The sequence below is a fragment of the Cynara cardunculus genome, unplaced genomic scaffold, assembly GCF_001531365.2.
Source record: "Cynara cardunculus var. scolymus isolate 2C unplaced genomic scaffold, CcrdV1 Un_Scaffold_2351, whole genome shotgun sequence".
Taxonomy (NCBI): Eukaryota; Viridiplantae; Streptophyta; class Magnoliopsida; order Asterales; family Asteraceae; genus Cynara; species Cynara cardunculus.
Genome location: NW_020201057.1, coordinates 53,558 through 61,697, shown reverse-complemented (window position 1 = coordinate 61,697; position 8,140 = coordinate 53,558). Strand labels below are relative to the sequence as shown.

The 8,140-nt window shown below is 36.1% G+C and overlaps 1 long non-coding RNA gene across 2 annotated transcripts; it reads left to right on the top strand.

The window, feature by feature from the left end:
- The first annotated feature begins 683 nt into the window (after positions 1–683).
- On the top strand, positions 684–2,853 carry LOC112502998. Of its 2 annotated transcripts, XR_003067813.1 has the most exons (4): positions 684–790; positions 1,588–2,061; positions 2,259–2,442; positions 2,510–2,853. It is a non-coding gene; the product is annotated as an uncharacterized LOC112502998 (long non-coding RNA). The 2 variants fall into 2 exon arrangements; XR_003067812.1 differs by having other exon boundaries at positions 1,588–2,442.
- Positions 2,854–8,140: the final 5,287 nt, after the last annotated feature.

Sequence of the window (8,140 nt, the reverse complement as noted above, 5' to 3'; positions counted from 1 at the left end):
TCATCCTCACACATCGCTCACATCGTTCACAGCCCCTCCCCCACCCTACGATCGATGCAACCTCGTCTCCGGTCGCCTCGTCGCCGTCGCCTCGTCGCCTCATCTCCGGTCGCCTCGTCTCCGGTCGCCTCGTCTCCGGTCGCCTCATCTTCTCCTGTCTAGGATTTGCATCTAGTCGCCACCGCTCGTCGCCGCTGCTCGTCGCCGCCACTCGTCGCCGCTTCGTCGCCGTCGCCTCGTCGCCTTCCACAGCCTCACGTCGCCGCTTCGTTGCTGTCGCCTCTCCTGTCTAGGGTTTGCATCTCGTCACTGCTGCGTCCTCTCCTGTCTAGGGTTTGGTTTAGGGAATTTAGCATTTTTCTTTGGAAATTGATGGTGTTTATTGCTAATTTCATGTTTGTAACAATGTTAATGATGATTGGATTACCGACATTTTTGCAATTTCTTGAGGATTTGTGATATTGATATGAAGAACAGCATCTTTTTTTTTTATAAAAAGATGTTTAGAATTGATTGTATTTCTTGAGGGTTAAAATGGTAATTTGTTGTCATTCAGAGAACAATTACCAAACAACTTTGTTTCATTCAACACTTAACCATTCTGACCCTCTTAGCCATTCTAACTTCTTAGCTATTCTGAACTAAATCATTCAGCAACTGCCAAACAGCCCCTTAGGGGATCAAATCAGAGCATAAATCGCACGAGTTCTTGGTAAATCGATCAAGGGTTCCTCTGATTTCAAAGTCAATCGCAAGTCGGATTTGGTTTTAATCGCACGTTCTTATCTTGGTAAGTCTAAATCGCAGACTGTCTGTCCGATTTTGGTATATCGTCTAAAGCTTGAGCGGGCTTGACCGAATTAAGACCATAATGGTGTGCGATTTAGTTAGTTTGCTGAGCGATTTACAGCTAGTATTGGTCGATTTAGACTTGTAACTTAATCGATTTACGAATCTGCTTGATCGATTTAGTTGACTGCTTGATCGATTTAACTATCTGTTTGAGCGATTTATAGAACAGTTTGTGAGCGATGTATAGAACAGTTTGTGAGCGATTTAGAACAGGTTGTGAGCAATTTTAGTTTAGGCTTGAGCGATTGTTTGAGCGATTAAGACTCAGTCGATTTAGGAACTTGGTTTAATCGCTCACTGGTTGAGCGGAGTTTCATTAAATCTAATTTGTTTAGTGAAGAACACAAAGATCATCTTGTGTCACTAGTCTCAACCAAGTCTATTGGTAAAAGTCATAAACGGACGCACGGTGATCACCGTTGTTGGAACAGACTGATACGAGGTTGGTTTTGAAGATACAAAGAGAAGCATACAGTTCTTATCAGCATTGCCCAGTTGAGAACCGTGAGAAGTGGATCCATACAGTCTGCTTTAGTTCCTGTTATTAATTGGATCCATACGGTCTGTTGTTACCATCTTCAACCATGATCAATTTAGTTCATGTTATTAATTGATTGGATAAGTTTGTGTTGGATAGGACCAGGGGATCAAGTTTAAAGTCGATTACTGTAATTCAAATACAGGACCTTGTTGATTTAAGGTTTTGTACTGGTTGTTTTGTATTGGTTGTTGTAGGCATTCCTTGTTACACTTAATCGGTCACAGACAGTCTCACATCTTCACCATCACAGCAACCACCTTTAGCTATGCACTGTGCAACAGCTTCGTGGTAATCCCCAACAACCAAAGCACGTTGAACAGCATAAAGATCCTTCAATCCCAAGGGTTCTGCTGCTGAGTTTGTACAGATGTCTGTGGTGCTAACCAAAGCTGGACACTTAAATGAATTCAAGATAATGTGAACAAGAGAGGCTTCTTGGTACATGAGTTGCAACAAGGGGTTGTTTCTGAGCAGATATCTAATTCAAATAGATCATATTGGTTTTTTTTGAGCAGATATCTAATTCAAATAGATCATATGAAATTGGTGCACATGGTAGTTTGAATCTATTGGAGGTCAACATCAGACAAACAGTCAGTACCCAGGTTTGCTTCAACGAGTACCCAGGTTTACTTGTGCACTCCTTATGAACCTCAGTTTCATTCGAGGTAGTTTTCTGTAAATACCACTTTTATTTTACTTGGCAACAGATCTAATTTTGCTTATAATATGATGATGCGAGGGATGATGATGTGTGGCTTATTTTGTTAAACTTGATATAGAGACAGGTTCTTTGTTGATTTCATTTTATTGGTTAATTGCTGATTTTGTAACTTGATTTGTATTTGGTTATACTTGCTGCAAGGCTAAATTACTTCTCGGGATTCACTTGGCGTTGGCAATTCTGAGATGCAACATTTTGGTGGCAAGCATTATTCAAAGTAAAGCTGCAAGGAACTACATAACACAAAGGGTCCATTGGGGACACACAAGGAGAAAGGGCCACATCCTCAGAAAACAAATTCCCATAATTACTAGATTCCTCATATGTACCTTTTTGGAGCTACACTTAATTGAGTAACAATTTTGTAATCATTGTACTGTTTTTTAATGCAGGAATTCTTATCTGAAGTGATATGTTCCTTCCCTGGTATACATATCAAGGCTGCTTAAACATGGTCTAGCAAGAAAAGTTGTTGCTTTTCAAATCATTTGAGGATTTTAGCGACAAATTGATCCACGACAACGCAGCAGTAGAGATTTTGGTCTCGTAATCGATGATTTGTGGCATCACAAGTCTCGTAGTCTGTTCTTGTTTTTGCACTTTATCAAGCAGATGGACACAAATTAGAATGTGTTAATCTTTGTTTGCTGTTTGAAATTGCTCTTGAGGTTGTGTTGTATTGTATTGTACTGTATCATCATTTCTGTAATTGTAATCGTTTCTGTCGATTTGGTCTTGGAAAATTGTTTTGGGCTTATATTTTCTTGGGTTTAATTTTTTTTCTAGATTTTAATTTTTGGATCTTCGCTTATCTATTTTGGTTTATGTTTTAAACTGTTTGAGAGATTTTTGAACTATTCTCCATCGAGTAAACTGTTTTTCATCAGTTTTAACTGATTTAACTCTTTTTAACAGTTTTTAACTGTTTTCAACAGTTTTGACTGTTTTTACTATTTTTTATAGTTTTTCGTTGATTTTCTAAATTCTCATCAGTTTTTGTGTTTTTCTGTTATTTTTTTTGAGCTTATCTATTTTTGATTTCTTTTAACTAATTTCACTGCATTAGATCCTTTGATCAATCTTATTTCTGAAATGACAATTTTTTACGAGAGAGAATATAGAGAGCTTCAAGAAGAATTCGATAAACTAAATTCTGAGCTTAACAAGAACATTTCGTTGACAATTCATCTAACTGACTATAATGAGAAAGAGAAGGAAGAAAAGAAAATCTTGCAAGAAAAGTTGAGCGATCTGATGAAAACTTATTCTAATCCAGAAGAGACAGTTATGTTAAACAAACAGATTGAGGACTTAACAGCTAAAATGCATAAATCTAAAAGTGAATTGTTTGATGTAAGGAAGTTACTGGATTTCGAGAAAGAGAAGGTTTTAGAAACTGAAAAGAGGTTTGATGTTGAAAGGGAAGTGTTTGAAAGCAAGGTAAAAACATTAGAGCTGAATGTCAATTTGCTTTCAAAACAAATATCAGATTTTGAACAAGTTATCATCTTAGAACGATCCAAGTTTGATAAAGTGAAGAAAGAGTATGAAGAAGAATGTCAAAGAAAGAATTTGGAATTGTTTGATAGCATTGTTCAGAAGAATAAAGCATTAGATGAAGAGAAGAGAGTGTTTGTTCTCGAAAAGAAAAACACTGCCAAGAAAAATGCTACAATTGCCAAAGAGCTTACAGAGAAAAAGAAATGGCTTGACATTGCTTCAGAAAATGAGAAGGGAAGTTTAGACGAAGAGAGAAAGAAATTTGAGAAAGAACGAAAAGTATTTGAAAAGTTAAAGAAGGAATTAGAAGGTAAATTTTTGGATACTGCAAAGAAATTGTCTGATCTAGAGATAGAACTTGAAACTGAATTGAAGATGAGAACTAAACTTAAAAGGAAGTATGATTTAGTTACTGATGAACGAGACCAACTTTTACAGAAAGTCAAAGACTTTTCTTGTGCACAAAGCTCAATTGGCTCTTCATCACAGTGAAAAACTAGCTTCTATGACTGTTCCAAATCGAACAGTTATTCAAGCAGCCCTAAATCTATTGTTTCTAAGAACTATTCTCGTTCTTCTAATCAGTATTATCATGGGTATGTTATCAGATCACCTAATAAATCTTTTAAGACTAAAAGCATTTGGGTTAATAAAGCTGATTCTGTTTCATCTCATACACCTGTTGTTACTAACTCTGTTCTTCCTTGCATTGTGAGATCCACTAATGATCTGATCAATCTTAGCAAGAGAAGAATTATGTGCAAACATGCAGAACCAATGATTTTGTCAATAAGAAAAGGTTCAACAGGTGGCATGGAGATAACAGCTATCAGAACAGTTGGGAAGGTAAGAACAGGTATGATTACAATTACTGGTATGGATCATATTTTATTCCTGATCATCCTGTTCACAGTGCTAAAAGGAATATATCTAATAAGAATAGATGGTTTGGAAGTTACAATGTACCCCAACCCGATACTAACAAAATAGGACTCAATTCATTTGGGTACCAAAATCTACTTAATCTGGTATTTGCAGGTGGGTCAATTTTGTGCTAATCAGAATATCATTTTAGTGATACACCAATGCAGGGGGAGTTGTAATTTATTCCAAACGTGGCTTCTGAATTCTTCAGTTCAGAACCCGTGCGTTACAGAGTGTGATTTCTAAACACTCAGTTTAGAACCCGTGCTTAAAATGTTTCCATTTTTTATTTTTTTGAGCTAAACTGAAACATTACTGAAATCAACTTTCTAGGGGGAGTCTCTAGAAGTTTTAAATAAATGTTTTCTGGAAGTGAATAAATTTTTGGAAACGAGTAATTTCTCTGAACTGGTATTTCATGATATTTTACTTGTGCAATTTCTCGTCGTACATAACTCCAATACCTGTTTCAGCTATTCTTCAAACTGTTATTATCACGTCTCTTATACGAAAAATCATTTTCGGTGATAATACGTTCGTTTGTATTCAAGTTTGTTTCTTGATATTGTTTTTCGTTGATTGATATACATTCAATAATTTTTTAATATCAGAATCTGTAAACTCGTTCTTACATATCTTCATTCATTTCTCTCACATACCGAATAATCTAATCATGGTCGCATCATTCTTTATTGATCTTGCTTAAAAGCCAAATTTCTTGATCAATTTTTATCTGATCATTGTACTTATTTGCAATAATATTTTTGATTAACTATTTGTGATAAACTGTGTAGAATGCTAGATTTTAGGAGGGACTGAGTGCTTCACAGAAATACCTCTATAGAATGTCAGAACCGACAAACCTACACAAGAGGACAACCATATCTGAGTGAGCTTAAACTCAAAAAGGGTTTGTGTGCTGAGATTAAAATGAAAAATAGAGGGGTAGTTGTTGTGAGCTAAAAGAATTGACGAGAGTTGTGTCAGGATCAAAAATATAAACAAGATCCTGTTCCAAACTTCTAAAATCCGGGCATACCACACAATCWATTAGTTCTCAATTCTTTCGAGACTAATATTGAAAAAGGCAAAGCCCAGGCCAATTCTTGTCACAACCCCACCAGCTACTCATTTATCTCTTAACAGATAAGTGTTTCAATAACACTTGGGGCACGCAGCTCATCATCTATCAATTTCTCTTTCGAAGAAAGTTGATATTGAATCAGAAGGATATATGTCCCCCATTCAATTCTTCTTGATCACTAATTGAGTCTGATAAATTTGTGTAGTCCACATGGTTTATCTTTTTTAGCCTAAACAGAAGCATACGTTGCTTTATCTTTCTACACTACACAGATTTAACATTTTATATGTTAATTTGCCAAAACATTCATAGATATGCTATTTTTAAGCTATCGATGATTGAATGGAAGACCTGGTGAGATGAGCATCAAAAAGTCTCATATATACAGTACATCTATTGTACTGAGTATATCTGTTATACTCACAGGCCAATCTTTTTATAAGATTGAAAACAATTTCATACGTTAAAATTGGTTGTTATCTTCCCATTCCCTTAATCTGAAAAGATTAAACAAGTGGATTTGAAAAGATCTATTTACAATTTCATGAATTGACGGCTTATGCAAAGAATTTCATTCATCTTGTGTATGATGGAATGATTCTCATTTCATCATAAGGGGGAGTATGTAATAATGAATGAAATGTCAATTCCAAACATTATAAAGGGAATTTTAGGTAAAGATCAAGGGGGAGTAACTTCAAATTTGGCAAAAGACTCAAAAGAAGTACGACTGGAGATGATTATAAATGATTATTCTGATGCCACAACGTCTGAGAGTTTTTGAATGAGAAGATCATTGTTTCAAAAGTTTACCATCAGAGTTCTCTTTTCAAAGAGAAAATTTGTTAGAGTTTGTTGTCTGAAGATTCTTTGAAGATCACATCTTGTACATTGTTTCTRAAGAWTTTTGTTGRTAYTGTTCTACATTGTCAAAAGAGAASATCATCGCTGTTCTACATTCGAGGGGGAGAATGTTAAAAGATCTTTCTCAACTAACAATCGTCTGAAGTTTATAAGTTGAAGTTTGTTTTGAAGAAGACATAATGTGCTTAAAGTTTCAAAGCTCAAACATGATTCAAAGCGCGGAACTTCTTTCAAGTCTGAATACAAATTGAAAGCGAGTGTAATATTGTATTCKTTTTGAAAGTTTATTTTGTCTATAATTGTAGAAAAGTCATCGTGTTTGACTTTTCTTAGATAGTTTGACTTTGACCATTTGTGTATTGTTTGACCCTATAAATAGGGTCTTGGTTCTTGTAATTGTAGTAGGATTCTCATTGCAATATTCATTTACGTAATAAATGATTTGACCAAGACTTTGAATATTGACTTTCTCTTTCAACTATCATTGTGTTCTTAATGCTAGATCTGAGATTCTGCCATTGATGAATTGGAGCTTTCTTGAAGATTGATTAGTAGGGACTCACAATGATGTTTATATTTTAGGTGTTACAAGCGTCTTTGGCCCTTCATGCATGTATGGATGAAGTGTGCCATCTATCGACGACATCCTTAAAGATAGCTAAAGAACCTGACGTAGCCAAACATGCTGCCGAGGTTAAACTGGAGGATGCCCTTTCCAAAAAAGAAAGAAGAAGAGAGGGCCAGGGAAGAATTGACGGGCCTTCTGAATGAAGCCCTCAACAAATCATCCACGTCAAAGGTGGAAAATAAGGTGGAAAAATCCGCTTTAGCAGAGAATGAAAAAGAAGACAAGGCTCTTATGTCGGTCTTGTTCGAAACCAAAGAAAATCACTAAACTAGAGGAGGAGATGGTGACTTTGGAGGGGTTTATGTATCTCAAACTGAGGGCCATCATAATGAGTAAAAACTTATCATGAAAACATTCACTAACGGATGCTGAGGAGGAGCTCAACTACTTTCAAAAAAAAGATCAGAACTAAAGAAAACCCGACGTCAGACCATGATGGGGTGGAACACATTGCCATTGATCTTCCTATGGATGACAAGACCATCCTCATCGAGGAGACATTCGCAAAAAAGACAACTGAAGAAGCTCTTCTCCCCCTCTAGTTTAATTTTCTTTTATTATTTGTATTTTTCTTGATCAAGCGTTGGTGGTGGATATTACACTTCTACTTTTTCGGAACTACTAATGCAAGTGGCTATGAGGGGTTGTATGAAAAAAGTGGTCGAAGAAAGGCATGAATTAAAGAGGAAAATGTTGCCCTAAAATGATACCTTCACATGCTACCGTAAGCGAGGGTTTTGTATGGGGCATGAACTTATAGTACACAAAATGCTACCTTGAAATCCATGGGTCACGTGCCTGGGTCACATGCAAGGGTTGCATAATTCACTGCAGGGACCAATTTCACTAATTTTTGAATCTTGAGCCATTTTTCTCTTTTCTTGGTTTATTGAGTTGGAAACCTCCGTTTGAGGGGAGCAGACCTAGGGACCATTTTTGGAGAAAGAGAGAAGAATTAAAGCTATTTCTTCCATCTTCATTCTGTCTAATTTAGTGGGTAACTCGTTTTTGTTTTCAACAATA